Source organism: Glycine max, chromosome 17 (assembly GCF_000004515.6).
Source record: "Glycine max cultivar Williams 82 chromosome 17, Glycine_max_v4.0, whole genome shotgun sequence".
Classification (NCBI taxonomy): domain Eukaryota; kingdom Viridiplantae; phylum Streptophyta; class Magnoliopsida; order Fabales; family Fabaceae; genus Glycine; species Glycine max.
The window spans coordinates 30,378,538-30,401,317 of NC_038253.2; positions in this window are offsets into that span (position 1 = coordinate 30,378,538).

The window sequence follows — 22,780 nt, forward strand, 5'->3', positions numbered from 1 at the left end:
CATCTATATTCTTTCAAGGTCATTATTGGGGCATTGTTTGAGACTAAATTTGTCTCCTTTAGCTATCGGGCTATCTCCTGGTTTACTATCTTTCATGCCGAATCTATCTAGGACCTTATCGATATAACTCTCTTATGATAACCTTAGGATACCTTGAGAGCGATCTCTTAGTATCTTGATTCCTAATACAAAAGAGGCTTCCCCAAGATCTTTCATCTCAAAATTTTTCGTCAGAAATTTCTTAGTTTCTTGTAAGAAGCTTATATCGTTGCTAGCAAGCAGTATATCATTGGCATATAACACCAAGAATGACTATTTACTCCCACTAAACTTGTGGTATACACAATCATCAACTGCATTTGCCTCAAAACCATATGAGGTAATGACTTGATGGAACTTGTAATACCATTGACGGGAAGCTTGTTTCAAACCATAGATGGATTTATTTAGTTTACAAACCATAGACTTTGAGTCACCTGATACAAAGTTTTCTGGTTGCATCATATAAATTGTTTCTTCAATGTCACCATTTAGAAATGTAGTCTTAACATTCATTTGATGTAGCTCTAAATCATAATGAGCTACCAGTGCCATTATTGTTCTAAAAGAATCCTTTGAAGATACTAGAGAAAAGGTTTCTTTATACTCAATGCCTTCCTTTTGGGTAAATCCTTTAGGGACTAGATGAGCCTTATATCTCTCGACATTGCCCTTTGAATCCCTTTTGGTTTTAAATATCCATTTTCAACCAATAGGTTTCACACTTTCAGGAAATTCGACGAGATCCCAAACGTCATTGTCTTGCATAGATTTCATCTCATCCTTCATGGCATTGATCCAGTTTTGAGAGTTAGAACTACGCATGGCTTGATAGAAGTTAATCGAATCATCCTTTGTTAAACCAATGCCATCCTCATGTTCTTGGAGAAAGATAATATAATCATCAGGGATTGCACTTTTCCTCTCTCTATCAAATCTCCTTAATGACACTTCTTGAGGTTGTTGAGGTTGTTGTATAGGTATTTAAGGAAGAACTTCGTCGTTGTCTTGTTCTTGAACAATGTCATCAACAATAGTTTGAACGTTGTTTTCTATTACTAGAGTTGTTTCTTGAACAACAATAGGTATGAGGACTTGAGCACTGTCAATAACAGGTTCTTCCTCAAAGACAACTTTTCTTATGTTCTCTTCCTTCCCAAACTCAACTTTCTCAAGAAATCTTGCATTTCCTGTTTCAAATATTGATCTTAAAGTGGGATCATAAAAGTTATAGCCCTGAGAGCGTTCAACATAGCCAACAAAATAACAACTAATTGTTCTTGAATCCATCTTTCTTTCATGTGGCCTATAAGGCCGTGCCTTAGCCGGACAACTGTTAGTCGATGAATACGACTAACTTTTGTGTAAGAAATCCGTGTAAGTTGTATCAAACTCCTCCAATTTATGGTCATTTTGTAGTGTTGTAATTACTTTTTGTTAAAGATAGGTAATAAATACTTAGTACTCCAATTTTGTGTATTTAATAATCATTTCCTCTCAATTTCAGGTTAATTAGGCAAGTTTGTGAAGCGATGATTTTCATATGCTTGCTAAGCCAATCTGCTGGCTTAGCGAGCCATTCGCTTAGCGCACCGCTCTTGAGGCTGAGTGGAAGGAAGAATCTGGAAGAAGGATGAGCTGGACACACGCGCTAAGCGAGGGCTCATCCCACTAAGCGCACCGCTTGCATGCATCCACTAAGCGAGAATACGAGCGCTAAGCCGAAATTCACTTATGTGCGCTAAGCGGCCCAGATTCACGCTAAGCGTGCAAGCACAAACAAGGCCACCTATTTAAGCTTGAAATCAGAAATGAAAAGGGAGTTTGGGCAATTCTCGTAGCTTTTGCATGTTTAGAGATTTCTAGAGAGAGGAAGGTCAAAGTTCCAGAGAGTTTTTGAGAGCTTTTGCTGTGCGAAGACTGATAGAGAACTGAGCATGAAGAAGAAGCCATCCTGAGAGCATGAGATGAGTCTGTGAGTGATTGTGAGGTTCTAGAGGTAGATGAGACATCCCTATTGCTTGTATTTTTTCAATCCTTCATTTTTCTCTTCTCTTTGTTGTAAAGGAAGCTTCTCAGATATGGAGAGCTAAATCCTCTGTTGGTTCTTCCTTGTAGGTACTTGATGTAAATACATGTATATCTATTTAATGATGTTTTATGTGTTCTTTGTGCTATCAGTACGTCATTTCAGTGTGCTTTTGCCTTGATCACATAGATGCATGCTTTGTTAGGATTATTCAGTAGTGGAAACTGGTCTGATTCTTAGAACTTGATAGGACAAGGCTAGTTTATTGTATTATCACGAGGGATCGGGGTACGGTAACCTAGTTATTTGTATGTTTGTCATAATGCGGTTCTGGTCGAGTTTAGTCCAACAAGAGGAATCTGAGGACGATGCTTGATCAGTATTAGGCTAGACTATCATGAGGAATCAGGGTTTAGCATTTTAGGAGACACCATAGAATACATGAACATTGTTAAGTAGAGAATATCCTTATAAAATCAGGCACCTAATAGGAAGACCAACATATTGTCTACTTGTCTTTACACATCATTACTCACATGATTTTCCTTTTAATAGTTAGTTTACATACATGTTCATAGTCCACTCATATCTTTTCATACTAGACACCTATCCACTGAATATAGCTTTACCAAGTAACAAAAGTTCCCCGGGAGTTCGATACTCGGTTCTTATCGTTTTATACTACTTGTGCGATCCGGTGCACATGTCGGGTTTGAACAATAACCCCAAATATGCAAATGCTTACTGCTTAGCTTTTTGCCAGTCCAAAGTTCATAAGGGTTTTTATTAACTACTTTACTTGGCACCCTATTAAGGATGTAAGCTGCGGTCTTTAAGGCTTCTCCCCAAAGTGACTCTGGCAAAGAAGAATGACTAACCATACTTCTCACCATATCCTTAAGAGTTTGGTTTCATTATTCTGCAACACCATTCATGCTAGGTTTGCCTGGCATAGTGTATTGCGGAACAATTCCACACCCTTTGAGAAAAAGCGTAAAAGGTCCTGGACGTTGTTCTCCTGATCCATCATATCTACCATAGTACTCACCACCATGGTCATATTTGACAACCTTAATTTTCTTTCCAAGTCGAAGTTCAACTTCAGCCTTGAAACTCTTAAAAAACGTCTAGGGATGGGGACTTATCATGTATCAAATAAAGGTAACCGTATCTAGAGTAGTCATCTATGAACGAGATAAAGTACTATTGTAACGACCCGCCTCGTCGCTACGGTATCCACACTCTAATATTCGATAATTTCAATTTTTATAAAAAGAACTCCCTTAATTTTTGATTATGAAAATAGAAGTGATTTTGTCACAACATAAATTCATCCAACAACACGCCATTACTTAAGTGAATATGCATAATTACATAGAAACAATAATTCAGTACATGTCATACACATAACGAAAATTAAATATGTTCATATATATATATATATATATATATATATATATATATAAAATTAAAATTCCAGTTTTACATCTTTAACTCAACAAAATAAAACTTAAAAGCAAACTATGGAGGAGTTGATTACAAAACACAACTCTCTCCCAAAATAACGCCAACGTCATCACGTCGGTTCGGCGGCTCCTCACCAGAATCTTACTCCCTACACCCTGCCATTGTCATTCTGCTCCCACGAACAAGGTTCGTGATCATCACAGGTATCAACCACACGATACAAAATTGCAAGGGTGAGTTTATTATAAAAGAACCAATACCAATTCCAAATAACCACAATTAGCAAGGAACATAGGCAAACATGATAAGCATACACAACAATCATTATTCAACACTCATATCCAACAAATATTCATCATTCACATCCAACAATTACTCATCATCCATCCATGGACCCAATCAAGACTGCACAAAATGATGCATGCACCTAACTCAACACTCAGATGCAATGTGGTACGTACCAACAACAACCAAATATCAGGAAATAGCCTAAGCGTGTCCACACGACACTCTCACTTAGGGAACTGTGCTGAGTTTGTCGAGACCACCCGGTTGTGCACGTAACAGCCCCCCTCCCATAGGTGATCAGCCTGAGAGCCCAAAGGTGTTCCCTACCAGGTGACAGCCCCCTAGTACAAAGTACACTTGGCCATAGTTACTCTATTTCCTGTGTCGTATGAGCTATGATCACGACCAAAAGTAAGTGCCAAAGACCATGGACCAATTAAAGCACCTAAGCATCCCCTCAGGAATGCTTAGATTCTCTAACCACGCTAGTTACCCACGTCTGGGCCATCTGACAAGGTCAGTGCACTCTACCCCCCCCATGACATACACTTCATACGACGTATGATCGTGGCCAAAAGCTAGTGCCAAAGACCCTGAAAGGTCAGTCCACAGTGCCCCCCACGATCATACACAACATCCAACGTATGAACGTGGCCAAAAGCTAGTGCCAAAGACCCTGAAAGGTCAGTGCACAGTGCCCCCCACGAACATACACAACATGCACATGCCAATGCATTTCCAACATCAATCAACAAATCATATTTCCATGTCATTCACAACATAAATATCATCTCATCTCAATGACGTTATCAACAACAACAACAACCTCATTTCATATTCACATATTCATCAATAATAACAATTCATGTTGACATGGTCTTTATTAACAACATCATCTCAAATAAATATCATCATAATTATCATTATCATCACATATCAATTAAAATCCTCAATAGCAACATCAACAACAATTCAAACAAACACAACAATATCATTTCCACACGCACGGTCTTCAAACAACACATTTCAAACAACCAAAACAATATCATTCATCACAATACATATATATATCGCATCCCATTAGTTAAAACGTAATTTTCTTTGAAGAAAAATCAGCATGCAACAGGGACAGGCAGATATCCTCATAGCTAGGTTCCCTGACCCTAACTATGGTGTTAAAATGGTAAATTTTATAATAAACTCCCCTTACCTATCATGAGCTACCCCGCGGATTCCTCATCGCGTCACTTGAAGATTCCTTTTCGTCCTTGCTCGTCAATTCCACGCAAGCCTCTACTATGCCAAAACGAAGGAGACTTAGTATGGATTTCAAAAAAACAAAGCTAGTAACAGTGCTCTGGGTCAAACACCCACATCACTACATGAAAGAGCTGAGAGCATTTCGGGTTTTACAAAGGAACATCATTTGGAAATTCCGACCACGTCAATGTGACCGGGGTTCAGTGTAGGTTACGAAAATAACATGCATTTCATGAAAGGATAACGTTTACAAAGTCTCTTTCTCTAAGGTTTTTCAAAGGAAGCATAAGACATGCAATGACGGTTCCAAAGTCAGAAAAGATGCAAAGACAAGATGAAACTAACACGAAACAAGCATAGAACCATGGTTACCTCGAAAGAAAACGAAAGGTCAGATTAGGGTTTTCGTTCTCTACTGGAACCGCAAGCCAAGTTGGAAGATTCCGCTTCGGTTGAAGGGTTCCTCTCGATGAGGGTTTTCAATGGAGAACAATGATGGTTTGTGGTGGCTAATGGTGGATGTGGGTGATGGAGAAAGTTCTTGGAACTTTAGAAATGGCTTTGGAAGAAAGAAAGAAGAAGAAATGACGTTTTTCCTAAGCTACACGAAAGCAAAGGCTGAAATGCTTAAATAAGAGATGCTCTCGGGAACGGAAGCTTCTAGCATACTCCAGACATCTTCTCAAAGATTCCAACGGTCAGATCATGAAAAATTGTCTTGTGAAGTTTAAGACCAAATTTCGAGAAGATCCAACGGTTAATGAAGGCTGGGAAGCATTTTTACCGAGGCAGCTTCATGTAGTTTTCTCTAGAAGCTTCATTAAGAGGCTTCCTCGAGAAGCTTCATTAAGAGGCTTCTAGCACACTCCAGACATCTTCTTAAATATCCCAACGGTCAGATCATGGACAAGTATCTTGTGAAGTTTAAGACCAAATTTCGAGAAGATCCAACGGTTAATGAAGGCTGGACAGCGTTTTTACCGAGGCAGTTGCATGTAGCTTTCTCTAGAAGCTTCATTAACAGGCTTCCTCCAGAAGCTTCCTCGTGGCTTCTTTGAGAAGCTTTCTCAACAGGCTTCTTTGAGAAGCTAGATCCTTATCTATCCACACCCCTCTATTAACTAAATTAACTTCCTTAAAAATAATTACGGATGAAAATAACGCAACAAATAATCAAACATCAAACATAATTACTAATAATATATAGATATATATATCAGGGTGTTACAACTATTGCCTATTGTAAGAAGGTGTTGGAAAAGGACCACAAATGTCCATATGTACCAGTTCTAAGATGTCTTTAGCTCTTTCGACACCTAATTCCCTCATGTTTGTCCGTTTTCCCTTTATGCATTCAACACAGACTTCAAAATCAGATAAATCTAAAGGTTCAAGAATTTCATCCGACACAAGTCTTTGAATTCTCTGTTTAGAGATATGACCTAAGCGTTTGTGCCATAAAGTGGCTGAATTATCTTTTAATTTTCTTTTTGTACCATGTGAATTTGTTTGCAATATTTCATTATAGGAGCAATTAACATCCAACATATATAGATTATCAATTAAGAAACCGGAACTAATCAAATTCGAATTCTGGTAGAGACTAACTTTATTATTTCCAAATGAACAAGAAAAACCAAATTTGTCCAAACTAGAAATAGAAATTAAATTCCATCTAAAAGACGGTACAACAAAAGTCTCAAACAAATCAAAATAAAATCCAGTCTTTAACTGTAATCTAAAAGTTCCTATAGCCTCCATTGCAACCTTTTTGCCATCGCTAACAAATATGAATCTTTCATCATCACTTGGCAGTCGGCTCCACAGGCAACCCTGCATGGTTACACTTATGTGAGTAGTAGCACTAGAATCTACCCACCAAGTATCTTTAGGTACAAAAGCTAAATTAACTTCAGAACAAACAAGAGCAAGAGATTTACCTTTCTTTACACGCCATGTGGCGTACTTGGGACACTCTTTCTTCACGTGTCCAGATTTCTTGTAGAAGTAGTAGGTAAATTTCTCATCCTTCTTTGGTTTCTTTTGTTGAGAAGACCCTTTAGCAGCACCCTTAGTTTTCTTTCTTTTCTTATTCTGAGAGGTGGAGCTTGAATGAGCCCTTTCAGATTTGTCTCTTTGCAGCCTCTCTTCCTCTTGCACACAGTGAGATATAAGCTCATTAAGGGACCATTTATCCTTCTGAGTGTTATAACTCCCTTTGAATTGCCCAAAGTGTGCAGGTAGTGAGATCAAAACTAAATGCACGAGCAGGTCTTCACCAAGCTCTAACTTAAGTGCTTTCAGTTTAGATGCCAAGTTAGACATTTCCATTATGTACTCCCTTATATTACTTTTGCCCTTATACTTCATGGAGATGAGTTTAGCCAAAAGGTTACTCGTCTCTGCCTTCTCATTTTTGGCAAAGTACTGTTCAATTTCATCAATAAATTTCTTTGCATTTTCACCCTTAGAAATAGAGTCCCGAAACGCTTCTGGAATAGAGCGCTTCATTATCATAATGCACATTCGATTGGAATGATCCCATTTCTCAATTTTTTACCTCATTGGAGGCTTCTGGAGTGGAAGTGGGTCGTTCCGTTCTCAGTGCCAAATCCAAATCCATACAGTCGATAACAATTTCTACGACTTCCTTCCAGACCTTAAAATTTGTCCTATTCAGCATAGGGATACTGTTCACTTGAGCAGATACATTTGCAGCACTAGCAACAGAAACTTAATAATAATAAAAATAAAAATAATTACATGCTCACAAATAAGCCAATAAGTTATATATATATATATATATATATATATATATATATATATATATATATATATATATATATATATATATATATATATATATATATATATGTGCAAAATAGTTCATATAACAACCCATCAAAAGATACCCAGCAAAATATAAATTCATAGTCTGACAGATATATTATTGTGTAATGAAGTGGGTCGTTCTGTTCTCAGTGCCAAATCCAAATCCATACAGTCGATAACAATTTTTATGACTTCCTTCCACACCCTAAAATTTGTCTTATTCAGCATAGAGATATTGTATATTTATTTTTTTTTTTATATATATATATATATATATATATATATATATATATATATATATATATATATATATATATATATATATATATATATATATATATATATATATATATATATATATATATATATATATATATATATATATATATATATATATATATATATAACAAGACATGTGCAAAATAGTTCACATAACAACCCATCACAAGATACCCAGCACAACATTAATTCATAGTCTTTGGACAGAGAAATTATTTTGTAATTTGTACTCTTAATGCAATGATCAAATATTGACAATAAATTCTGTCAAATCATAGTCTTTCTTTGGACCGACTATAATTCACATGAAAATACCTTATAATTGTCACACATTTATCATCACAGGTACAAAATTATTAGGCCAAATTGCGTCTTCCTTTGGGATGAGCACAATTCGCATAAATAATTTTATACTAATATCTATGCAATTTTAATTAAATTAATTTATGCAATAAATATTGCTTTGACAATATATTGTTTCAATTAATTGAATCAAAATTACCAGACATAAAAAAAGAATAATTTGAGGGTTTGTAATTTCTAAATTTACACCAAAACATAATGGGAATCACCAATTAATACACATAATTCACAAATAAAAACAAGAAAAACAAAAATAAAATGCAAAAGCCAAATTGCATTTAACGATATGCAACAGGGGTTTTCTTATGATGATATAGTAAAGCCAAAGAATATGTATCACATGTATATCATGTCATGGCATGTATGACATGGATTCATGGCATGCATAAGGAAACAAAACCAACAACCATAATAAAAAAACAAACACGTGAATGAGAAACAAAAATGGATGACTATTCTGGAGCGAGAAAAAAAAATAGTTTTTCTCATGGAATCCGAATGCAAAACATGAACGCGCATATGATGATTATTATATCGTGATCGAAAAGAATTTTTTTTCCAAACTTACAATCATAATTATAATTGCAAAGATAAAATCCCAAAATAAAATTAGGGTTCATGTAACAAAATAATACAGGTATAACACAAACCAAATAACTTTAATTCCCAATAATCTAATAATAACGGTGGCTCTGATACCACTTGTTTGATATTTTAGGGATCTTAATAAAATACCAATAATCACCGGAAACACATTATGTTAGATTATCAAGAGGGGTTGTGAAAAATATCTGGATCCATGATAAGCAGCTGAATTGATGAGTCTGAGGAACTATTGGTTTTGTGTTCTTCCTCATCCAAATCACCGTTTTCCTTTTTGGACCTTAGGTTTCTTGTCAGATGGGGAGAAGAAAATACAGTTTCTGATTTGGTGTCTTGGGGACCACAACCTTGCTTTAGGTTTTAACCTGTTAGAGTTCCCATTATTCCCTAACGGGCCAAACTGGTTTCCACTTATCAAGCCCATATTAATTCCTGATGATAGTCCAATAGGCTCACCAAATTAGATCACTCTTATTGAGCCCATAAATGTAAATAACTGATATAAATGATAAATATAATATGTAGCCCACACTAATTAATTAATTAGGAATTATAAAATTCCTAACAACACTAGCTCCCTCACTTCCATTTACTTTTCAAAGTAACAGTAAATGAATGTGAATATGTGTAGTATATTATTCAAGTATGATAATGAAAACCAGATAATGGATGATCATTATGAGAATTCATCCCAAGCCTTAACTTCATACAAAGGCACTCCTCTGTCATAATTTCACTAGTTACTTAATATATATTGCACATAGTAAAACGAAAATGATGCATGGTGATAGAACCAATTTAAAGCAACTCACATAAAAGGTTGGAGATGCTCTAACTAAACTTTTCCTTGCCTCTTCCCCAATCCCATCTCAATGCCTCACGTATCTAGTTGTTAGCTAGCACTTTTCCATATCCCCAACGTGTTTCTAAAAAATAGGTTTGTTTATGGGTCTGGTAAACCCGTGATTCAATCTGTCACAATTCGTTCCAATTATATTGTGTTGGATCTTTTAAGTGTTTGGATCAAATCCAATCCAATTAAGACCCAATCATATATAAATTGGATAATGAGTTTTATTTTTTTCAACTCAATCCAACCCAAACCATACAATTAAATTTATTATTATATATAAATTAATTATTAAATATATAGCATTTAGCTCACAAAATTTATTAAATTATTAAATTAAACTATCCATGAGTTTTTTTTCTTTTTTATGGTGTTGTTTTTATTTATGTCTTGATTTTGTTTATGTTTTCTTATGCTAATACAATACTTTATTTCTATCTAAAATAAAAATATTGTATTAACTATTAACATTGAAATCATTAATTCCATTAGTCAAATATTATCACAATTTGTTCTCTTTTATGTGTATTTAGCCATTATATACTTATAAAATATTGAAACTCAATTAATCCAAACCGTTTATGATCGGGTTAGATTGGATCGGATATGTAAAAAAGATTAGAGAACCCTGATCCATCCTGTTAAATTTTATTCGAGTTAGGTAAGAGATTTAGTCAAATCTAATTCAATTTAACCGGTAAACACCCAACTAAAAAATTAGGCCTAAGCCCATTAACTATTTGGTTGTTGACCCTTTGTCCATTTTTTGGCAATGTGGGTATAATGCTAGTAGCAAACTAGCAATTCAATTTGTAAATACATTTTTTTTCCTTTTACAAGGGAAGAATTTTTATCTGATAGAAGAAAAGTTAGATTATACTACTATATTATTATATCTTCCATAACAAAGGATTATAAAAGCTGGCACAAACCATGTTCACCCATTGTCATTGCATTATCATTTGCATGTGCATTAGTTCATTTAGATTGCAGGAAATTTCTATTCCCAAATTCCAATGTTCAAGTTGAAAAAGCTCTAAAATGTTTACTTCACTACTAAAAGATAGACTTTTAACATCAGTTATGAAGGACTTTTAACATTGGTTATTAACCGATGTTGAAACTATCAATATTAAAAGTATCAATGTTAACATCGGTTTTCAAAAACCGATGTTAAACTAAACTACACAACATCAGTTTCCTAAAAAACTGATGTCGTATAGTAAGAAATAACAAAAATGTAAAATATGTAAAAACCAACATCGGTTTTTCTTTGGAATTTTTTTTAATATCCTATCTGTTTTTTTTAATTACCCCAAATTAACCTACAAATTGAAAAAAAAACTAGTCCAAACAGTTTTCAGACAATTTTTATTATGCAATTCAAATTTTGTCCATAATAATTGAATATTTACCATCAATTGAAAGAAATATTTAAAGTAATGAAAGTCAATACATAAAATCATTTGTAACCTAATCTAAATTAACATGACTCTACAATTCTAAAATTACTTAAACACCTAGTGTTTAATTTTTAACTTTTAGGTGATATCTTGCCCATTGAATGCGAATCGCCTTCATTCTCTCTGATTCCAATGGTCTTGGATTAGTAAAATACTACATGATATGATAAAACATAAGTTAATAAATATAAATAATAACAATTATAACAAATTGAATTAGTTTTGAAGTAAATAATTACCGTTTCCCAATTATCCTTGAAACCTACTAAGACTATCATTGGCAACCAATGCATTACGTAGTACTCAGTGTTTCCTTTTTGCTTATTACACTGAATCGATTAGGATATTTAGTATTCAAAGTTAACCGAAAATTAGTGTACGTAGTAATAAAATTTAATTTTTAAGTCATCAAACATTATTTAAATGACTTACTTTAACTACAATTCATCTAGCAGTAGCCTTGGATTTACTTTCTCGACTATCGTTAAATCCTTTCAATGCACTGATTAAGAGAAACATGCATGCGTATTGTACAATTAAAATATTGATGCCAAATACTAATCATAAAGTAAATGTATTACAAAATACAACTGACCTGTTAATAATTCCTTTCAATTAGTTGTCAGGCCTATTGTGCAAGGAACAAAACCAGATGACAACATTGTCCTTAGGACATAAAATGACTATTTTCCAATATGCATTGCATTGGAGAACATGAAGTTATTATAGTGCATACATTATTTAAGTTGATTTGTTCAGTTTAACTTACCCATTCAAGTAGGTTCCTAGGTAGACATCTCTGTGTGAATTCTGCATCCATTTTTAATATAATCTCTTGATTCAAACTGCAATTGCCCAGATCTCTGTATGGATTGTGGCTCAAGGAATTCATACATAGAGGCATTCCCGGCTCACATACTTGTCTCAGTCATATGCCTATTATTGTTAAAATAAAGTAAATTATGTATGAATTTAAAACAATCAGTTAGGTAATATACAATAATATAAAGTGCTTTACAGAATCCACAATTGTATAACAGAGATGCTGAGACATTGATCACCGTGTGTGATGTAGCTTAATGTAGCTTGTACCCTTAGGAATCCCCTTTGTTATTCTGTGCACATTCATCTTCTCCATCTATCATCGACAATCTCTTTTTCTTTGTAAAGTTTAATCTTAATCGATCACTAGTGCCATGAAATTGTCTTTAAAGAGATTGAAAGTTAATAAAGTAAACCAAAATAAAACCAATTCATAACCGAATTTCTCTCCATCAAAAAGTCACTTGAGATCATTTCAAGGTCTAATGCCTTAACGACCTTTTGCTTTTTCAATTAAAATAAATCTTTCAATAGCATAAAACCAGTTCAACACACAAACTTTCTCATTTTAAAGAACTACGTAGGTTTAAATTCCTCATCGCACCTGAGGATACGTAGGAGCAAGGGCAATCCCCTTGTCGACCCTAAAAAAAAATATAAAAATATAAAAAGGAAAAAATAAATAAATTTTGAGGTCACGTTATGCATATTCGATTAAAGGCTGCCGTCCCTTGTGACGGGCGCGTGGGGTGCTAATACCTTCCCTATGCGTAAACAACTCCCGAACCCATATTTTCAAAATCCGTAGACCTCTTTTTGTTTTTTTTCTAATGTTTTCCTTAAATAAACGTTGGTGGCAACTCCCACGCGTTTTCTTTTTCGGAAGACGCTCTTTTTGCTTTCGCCCACACCCCTGTCATAGGGTAGGTTGCGACAGATGGCGACTCCACCGGGGACTTGTTAGAGAGTTAAGCCATTCAATTAGTGTGTAATCTTTTATCGTGACTTCTTCTTTATTTATGTTCCCTTTTCTCTTTTCTCTTTTGTTTTGTCCATATTTGTATATAACCTTCACTATGTCATTGTGTTTGATAGATGTGTGTCTATCTATTACATTCATAGTCAGAAATGTTTTTGTTCTATGCACACATGACACCTACACCTTTGGACACTTGTTGAGATATTAGGCCCTATACCCAGGTCTGTGTGAGGCATAGGGAGTGGAGGTCAATCTGTGGTCATGGTTGGTCTCTGACTCGCTTGATAACAGTGAAGTCTCATCTAGAGTTTTCCTCTTTTTGGTGATGCATTGTCGCTGGTAGTCCCCACCGCCACAATGTTGTTACCAAAGAGGATGATATCTCTAGAAGCCATTGAAAGTTACATACAACCACCCTTGGGAGTTATCACTGGATAACGAACTTTCGATCCTTTCCGTTAGGTTCCTGAATCAGGGACACGGAACAAACCCACTATGTTTTGTTGCCTTGATCTAATCATGTATATCTTTATAACGTCATAATAGTATATATCCTTCCTGTATTTACCATTTTATCATGTTTCCACGTGACATTTTGCATTAAGTCATTACATTGTCATACTCATTCGTTTAGCATGTTTCTTTGTGCTACCAACCACATACCTTCTATTTTCATTAGTCATTATTTTCACTCATGCATACTCCCACCATGTAGTTACTCATGCCTTGCATTCTTTTTTCGCCATTAAAGTCACGATGAAGCGTGAAAGTCTGCATCGCTTTCTTAGTTGCATACATTGGGTACCATGGTAATAACTATAAACAAACCGTGATTGGGTTTATATATTTCTTTCTCTCGACGATGATCAAGAGTTGCATGAACGTGGTACCCAATGCATTGTTAATAAGGAAAGGTGGTCTTTCGGGCGTCTTGTGTCAATTAACAAATACATTTACCATGCATAGCATAACCATGCCCCAATCCATTCATCATATCTCCTCTATGATAGGGTGTTGAAGTATTGGTCGTCAAAATTTCCATTCTTGCAAACATGGGGTCAGACCAAACACCGTCTTTTAAGAAAAGGTTCTTTCATGTCAAAGTGAAGTAGCCAGCTTGCGAAAACTGGGGCAGCGGATGGATCAAGTTCAATGTCAGGCTTTCAACAAAGGATATGGGAAGATCTGGGATCTGGCGATGATTGAAGTGTCCATTGAAGCCATCGCATCTCTTACTCAATACTATGACCAATCACTCAGACGCTTCACTTTTGGGGACTTTCAGTTAGCACCAACCATAGAGGAGTTCGAAGGGATCTTAGGATGCCCGATAGAAGGAAGGAAGCCATATCTTTTTTTTGGATTCTACCTTTCTATGGTGAGAATAGTAGTGGTGGTCAAGATCCCGGAACAAGAACTAGACCGAATGAAGCAAAATAGGAATGTGGTAGCAGGGATACCAAGGAAGTGCTTGGAAGAGAAGGCGGAAACTCTGTCCAGCCAAGGAGAGTGGACATCATTCATCAACGTATTAACACTGCTAGTGTTTGGGATAGTACTATTTTCAAATGTAGACGGGAGTAGGAATAAGTTCCGAGGGGCTTTGTGGGGCAGCAGTAACGAGCTCAAACTTAGAAAGGTCAAGAGGGACAAATCAAGGATAGGAAGCCTGATGTTAGGGGATAAGTTAAAGAGTTGTCAAAGGTCGAAGAGAAGTTTGAGAGAACAGTTGAGCAAAACGGAAGGAAATATGTTGATAATCATTGACCAATATAAAGAGAAGGTGAACCTAATTGCTAGTCACGGGTGTAAATCATGAAGATTTTGATAATATCAAGAAGAATTTGCTTGAGAAAGGGGGAGAATGTAAATCATGCAAGCTTTGATGGTGTCGAGAAGAAATCACATGTTTGTCATCATCAAAAAGGGGGAGAATGTGAATGTATGTATACATGATTTTGATGATGTCAAAGAAGAATCTAACAAGGCTGCTTCAAATGATAAGCATTTTCTTCAAGAATAATTCAAGATTGCTTCAACAAACAAAGCCTTGTTTCAAGATTCACTAAAGACCAAGCCTTGCCTTAAAACAAAGTGCTTTCAAGACATACAAGGCCCTGGTAATAGATTACCAGGAAGTGTAATCGATTACCAGAAGACAGGGTTGAGAAATAGCTGTTGAAAAATGTTTTGAATTTGAATTTTCAACATGTAATCGATTACCATATGTCTGTAATCGATTACCAGCAACGGAACTTTGGAAATTCAAATTCAAAAATCATAACCCTTCAAATTATAATTGTGTAATCGATTACACAAACATTGTAATCGATTACCAGTGGAAAGTTTTCAGAAAATATGCCAACAGTCACATCTTTTCATTGGATTTGTGAATGGCCATCAAAGGCCTATAAATAGGTGACTTGGGAACGAATTTTATGAGAGAGTTTTGATTGATCAAAATGTTTTATCCTCTCAAAAGATTGAGAGAGTTTTTGCTTGGCAAAAATGTCTTATCCTCTCAAAAGACAATGAGAGAGATTCCAAAAGAACTTCATTGTCAAATGCTCTCTCAAAAGAAATCCTTGGCCAAACACTTGCAAAATCTATAAGGATTCTTACATGATCTTCATTGTAATATTCTTCTCTTGAAGAGAGAATTCTTCTTCCATTCTTTTTATTCAATGAGATTGGCTAAGAGACTGTGAGTCTCTTGTTGTAAAACATCTGAACACAAGGGATGGGTTGTCCTTGTGTGGTTCAAACTTTGTAAAGGATTTTACAAAGATAGTGAAAATCTCAAGTGGGTTTCTTGAGTACTGGATATAGGCACGGGAAGTGGCCAAACCAGTATAAAATTATGTTTGCATTCTCTCTTCCCTTATCTTATTTATTTTGTTGCAATCAATTGTGTCTTGCATGTTTAAAGAACATTGTTAAATTGATTGTTGTTTCTTCTTCTGCATTCTAAGCCTATCCCTCTTAAGATTATTGAGGCCACAAGGTCTAACAATGGGCAGATGTTGGAAGATGAACAGGCAAAGGTGTCGGCCTTGCGGGTTGAAAGGGAGGCGAGAGAAGGAGTAATAGAGTTATTGCATAAAGAAGCCATGAAATGGATGGAAAGATTTGCTCTCACTCTGAATGAGAGTCAAGAGCTTCCAAGGTTGTTAGCTAGAGCCAAGGCAGTGGCTGACACGTACTCTGCTCCTGATGAAGTTCATAGTCTTTTTAGTTACTGCCAACACATGGTCGAACTAATGACCCACATAATTAGGAATGACTGATGTGTCCATGTTGTATTTCTAGTTATGCTTTGGCTCTATCAAGATGAACAATGTTGTTTTTAATGAAAATTGGATTTGATTCGACCCTATGTTCCACTAAATGTCTTGTGCAAATTCGCAATACTTCAGCAACTTATCATTGTCATGCATTCTCGTTTATTTAGTTGTTGCATTACTCATTGCATTCTTTCCTTAACAGTCATCGTCGTCGTCAAAACGTAATCATAGTAATAAAAAAGAAAGAATGCGCTTTACGACACCCTTACCGAACACGTTCCAAGGCTAGAATCATGAGTGAGATGGAGGAAGTTCAAGAACAGATGAAGGCCGACATGGAGGCCATGAAAGACCAAATGACCACCATGATGGAGGCCATGATGAGTATGAGAAAAATGATAAAAGTCAAAATGGATGCAATTGTTGCCACAAGTACCGCCACTTAGGTAGACCCGACTCACCCATCTGGTATCAATCAAGTGAATCGTCCAGTCTTGGATATGGTAGGTCAGGGAGGCGATGCCTTGGGAAGTACGGGTGGCCCCCATTTTGTGCAGGTCCAGAGCAAGCATCCCTTCCCACCGTATGGCTTGCCTCCCAACTATCCACCACCCGTTGTTGTACATGCACCTGATGAGAATGTCGACCACTCCGCTTCCATACCCATTAAGAGCCAATAGCCCCAATCTGGTCATGCACATGTCTCTCAACCCATGGGGGAGACACCTGAAGTACCCCGAGACCACACTCTAGTCGACTTCGAGCCTCACCTGGGATATACCATTGAGGGGTAAGCATTTAGTGGCGCACCCCTCCCAAACACGTTGGGGGGCCTTCAGTATCGCCCACAACCACAACTATAACCCTTATATTTTGCAGTGGGGAGGCTGCCTCCCGCCATGGTGGAAAAGGATAAATTCGATCATATAGAAGAAAGGCTGAGGGCAATTGAAGGAAGTGGAGACTACCCTTTTATTGACATGGTAGAATTGTGCCTAGTGCCCGATGTCATACCCTAATTTCGTCCGGGGACCATCCGTTGTTGGGATGCGACCCTCGTTTGATCACTTCGAGGTATTTTGCACCCATCGTTAGGCAATTTGTGAAGTTCCGAGACATGCCGAAAGCCAAAAGAAAAGCGTTGTAGCACAATCCGTGAAGTTCCGTGACATGCCAAAAATTAAAAGGAAGTGTTAGTGCGCAATCCGTAAAGTTCCGTAACGTTCCGGAAGGCAAAAAAGGGATGATTACATAATCCGTAAGGTTCCACAACATTACGGAAAGAAAACAAGTATCGTTACGAAATTCATAAGTTTTCGTAACTTTACGGAAAAAGAATCACCAAAAAAAGGCAGGGGGTGTATTTAGTAAAAATGGGGGTTCAAATAGCAGCTAGGCCCACTTGGGCCTTCAAGGATGTTCCTCCCGAAGGCGGTTGCTTCTGGAGGAAGCAACCTAGCTCGCCTGGGCGAGCTGGGTGGCAAGCATCTCCTTCCTTTTCCTATAAATAGGGGAAGGAGGGAAGAACAAAAATGTTCAACCCTCCTGGTATCTGAGATTCACTTAAAATTAGTGACAAAAATTATTTCCGTGAAGAAAATCCAAGTTGAGGCGCTTCCGTAACGTTTCCGTGGGTGATTTTGCGAAGATTTTCAACCGTTCTTCGACGTTCTTCGTTCGTTTTTCATCGTTCTTCGGTCTTCAACCGGTAAGTTCCCGAAATCGAACTTTTTCAATTCATTCTATGTACCCTTAGTGGTCCTCATTTGTTTCACGTGCTTTTATTTTCATTTCATTTACTTTCCGTACCCCCTTTTGACGTGCTTTAGTCATTTACTTAAGTCATTTTCTTGGCTAATAAAAAATAAAATAAATTTCTACCGATCATTTGAATTGTAACATCAATTAATTTCTGTTAAAATGAAATCCGACTGTTTGGTCATGCCGTAACCACGTTGGAAACCAAAAAGAGGTAAAATAATAATATAATAATAAAAAATATCTTTTAGTAAAATAAATCAAAAAAATCAATCGGACGTTTTTCTTTGGGATTTCTCTTTCTTAATCGAATCAACTTATAACCAAAGTGAAACTAAGGCTAAAATAAATTCATAAACCAAACTTTTTGTCATCGCCTAAAAAAGCCATTTTCAAAGGTCCAACGCCTTGAAATGGTCTTTTCCGCTTTTATTGGTTAAGTGTAGATTTCTAAAAGGCCTAAAACCAATATGTAACTTTGTTACCTCTTTCAAAAATAAAGAAATCATTAATGGTCCAATGCCTTAATGTTTTCTCACTTTTCAAAAGAATCGAAAGATTGTCTAATAGTCCAACGCCTTAAATGACCTTTCATTCAATAAAAACATATCTTGCAAAAAAAGGATAAAAAATAACTTAACCAAAACGCTTTGTTCACAAAAGAACTACGTAGGTCTAATTTTCTCATCACAATTGAGGAATACGTAGGAGCAAAGGGAAACGCCCTTGTCGACCACAAAAAGATAAAAACATAAAAAGGCATAAAAAAGACATAAGAACATAAAAAGGGAAAAGAATATAAAATTGAAGTCATATTTGCACATTTGATTAAAGGCTTCCGTCTCTTCTGACGGACGCGTGGGGTGCTAATACCTTCCCCGTGCGTAAATATAACTCCCGAACCTTTCACTTAGAGTTCGTAGATCACGTCCTTTCCGGTTTTTCTGACGTTTTTCCTCAAATAAACATTGGTGGCAACTTCGCGCGTATTCCTTTCTTGGAACACGCACCCGTGAGTCACGCGTCACCCTCCCGTCGAAGGGTAGGCTGCAACAGTTGGCGACTCCACTGGGGACTATTTTTTTTGAGTGTTAGGCCATTTAATCTTGTGCAATGTTTTATCATGACATCCTCCTTTGTTGGTTTCCCTTTATTCTCCTTATGTTCTTGTGTATATAACTCTTTGATGCTTTTAGTGTGTTTTAAAATGTATGCATGAGGTAAATATTTTCATTTGATGCACACAAACACCAACACTATTTGCACACACAGTGATTTGAAAAAGGGGCCCTATACCCGGGTTTGTGGGAATATAAGGAGTGGAGGTGAATCTATGATCATGCTAGGTCTCCAACTTGCTTGATTACAGTGAACCCTCATCTAGAGTTTTTCTCTTTGATAACATATTGTTGCTAGTAGTCCCTACTGCTGCAATATGTTCTTCGAAGAGGATGATACCTCTAGAGACCATCAAGAGAGATATGAACTCCTTGGGGATTATCACTAAAAACCCTTTTAGCTCTCTCCCATATAGGTCCCTTGAATAGGGGCACGAAGCGGACACGTTGCGTACCACTTTTTCACACTGCCATGCATAAGTGTCATGTACCCTTTTGCTTATATTTTGTGAATATTGTCATACTGTACACTCCCGCGTTGCGCCTTTCACATATGCATCATGCACGGATTCTGTTTTGGTCCCCTCTCTTTGTCAAACCAACGGAGGGTCCGGGCCACCTTCTTAAATACATACGTCGGGCACTTTGCTACCCCAAGACGTTGTATCTAAGAAGGAGACAATTTCTCGGGCTCCCGTATTCATAAATTGCATCTGTGTTATATGCATTTCTTCATGCATTCATCCATTCCACCCATGATAGATATCGGAGTTTTAATTCGCACCGATTTTTTTTTCGTTAGTAAAACATGGGATCAAGTCAAATGCCTTCACTTAAAAGGAGGTTCTATCAAGTCAGGGTCAAGAGCCTAGGGACCACCAGTCTAAAGGAGTTAGGGCAGTTAATGGGTCAGCTCCAGCGGCAAGCTTTTCGCAAAGCTTACGGTAAAATCTGGGACTTAGCCATGGTAGAAGTCTCCACAGAGGCCATTGCCTTCCTCGCCCAGTATTATGATCAGCCGATGAGGTGCTTCACCTTTGGGGACTTCCAGCTATCACCTATGGTAGAAGAATTTGAAGAGATCCTAGGATGCCCTCTAGGGGGAAGGAAACCATACCTCTTCTCAGGGTTGTATCCCTCATTAGCTAGAATTTCCAAGATAGTCCAAATCTCGGCGCAGGAATTAGACCACAGGAAGCAAGTAAAAAATGGGTGGTTGGAATACTGAGAAAATATTTGGAGGCAAAAGCAAAAATCTTGACAAGTAAAAGCGAGTGGGCCCCATTCATAGATATTCTCGCACTGTTGATCTTCGGAGGAGTCCTCTTTCCGAATGTGGATGGGTTGGTGGACCTAGCAGCGATCGACGCTTTTCTCGCCTATCATAACCACAAGGAAAGCCTGGTTGTCGCTATGCTAGCCGACCTATATGACACCTTTGACCGAAGATGTGAAAAGAGCAATACAAGGATTGTTTGTTGTACTCTAGCTCTCTATGTATGGTTAGTTTTGCACCTTTTTCGCCAAGAGGTGAGGCATTCTTGCCCGCTAGAAAGCCACCGTTCATGCACAGAGAAAGGAGGGGCAAATTGGGACCAACTCTTAGCAACCAAAGAAGGAGCATCTGTCAACTGGTTCCCTTGATGGAAGGAAGGAAGAACCGGAGTTCTTATTTCATGCGGAGGATTTCCAAATGTTCCCTTGATGGGGACGAGGGGTTGCATCAGCTACAATCTCGTTCTTGCTATAAAACAACTAGGATACCTTATGAGAGGGGCGCCACTAGAGGATGAGCTCGCGCCTGTCATTTCACAAGACTTCAATAAGACCAACATGGAGACACTTCAGAAGGTCCGCAAGACATGGGAGGTGTTGCAAAAGAAGGACAAGGAACCTAGGGGCAATAACAATGGGCCCATCGGTGGCTATCGTAAGTGGTTAAAAGCCCACGTGCAAGGTTTGGATTGGCTTCCGAGTTTGAGAACCGCTAAAAGAGAGGAAGTTGAGGCACCAGAGGAAGATGAAGAAGTGCAGGCCCTTTGGGCGGAACTCGAGCAAGCCCAAACAGTTAAAGAAAGGTTCAAATCAGCAGCTCCGAAAATCTGAAAGGAGAATACCGAACTGAGAGATGTAAATGTGGCTACCACCAAAGCCTTGGAATGAGAAACCAAGAGGGCTTGTAGGGAAGAACACGGCCGGAACAAATTCCGAGGGGCTTTGTGGGGCAGCAACAGCGAGCTTAAACTCCGAAGAGAGGAAAGGGACCAATCACGAGTAGACAGTTTGATCTTGAAAGATGAATTGAAGGCTTGCTCGAGGTCCAAAAGAAGTTTGTCTCAGCGGTTATGCGAGACAGAGACCAACATGTTAGCTATCATCACCAAGTACCAAGAAGAACTAAATCTAGCCGCGGCCCACGAGCATAGAGTGGCGGACGAGTATGCCCAAGTGTACGCGGAAAAGGAGGCTAGAGGAAGGGTGATCGACTCGCTACATCAAGAGGCAACGATGTGGATGGACCGATTTGCCCTTACCTTGAATGGGAGTCAAGAGTTTCCCCGACTACTAGCCAAGGCCAACGCAATGGTGGACACCTACTCCGCCCCCGAGGAGATCCACGGACTTCTCGGCTATTGTCAGCATATTATAGATCTAATGGCCCATATAATTAGAAATCGCTAGGGAACTTGTATTGTCACTCCGATCTTGACTAGTTATAACTTTTTGAATAAAATGAGTTTATCCCATGTTTTTACTCCAAAAGTCAGTGCGAATCAAATCACTCCTGCATTTTATCTCTAACATGCATTCATTATTTTTTACCTACTCCTCACGTTTGTTTTTTTTTTATTTATTTAAAAACACCATAACTTAACGCACCCCAAGGCATCCCTATCGCACCAGATCCAAATCTAGAACGATGGGCGATCAAGAGGAGACACAGGAACAGATGAAAGCCAACATGTCAGCTCTGAAAGAACAAATGGCTTCCATGATGGAGGCCATGTTAGGAATGAGGCAACTCATGGAGAAAAACATGGCCACCGCTGCCGCCGTTAGTTCGGCTGCCGAAGCAGACCCAACTCTCCTAGCTACCGCGCACCATCCTCCCCCAAATAGGATAGGACGAGGAAGGAGCACACTGGGGCACAATAGCAACCCCCAATTGGGATACAATCGGGTGGCTTACCCTTATGGATTGCCGCCTAATTACACGCCGCCATTCATGCAAGATGATGCGGGTCATGTCTCTTCCCCCATCCTTGAAGGCGAGCCTCCTCGACAGCCTGATGAGGTCCACGAAGATCATCAAGAGTATGCCCAAGGGGATGTCGAGTTCTACCCC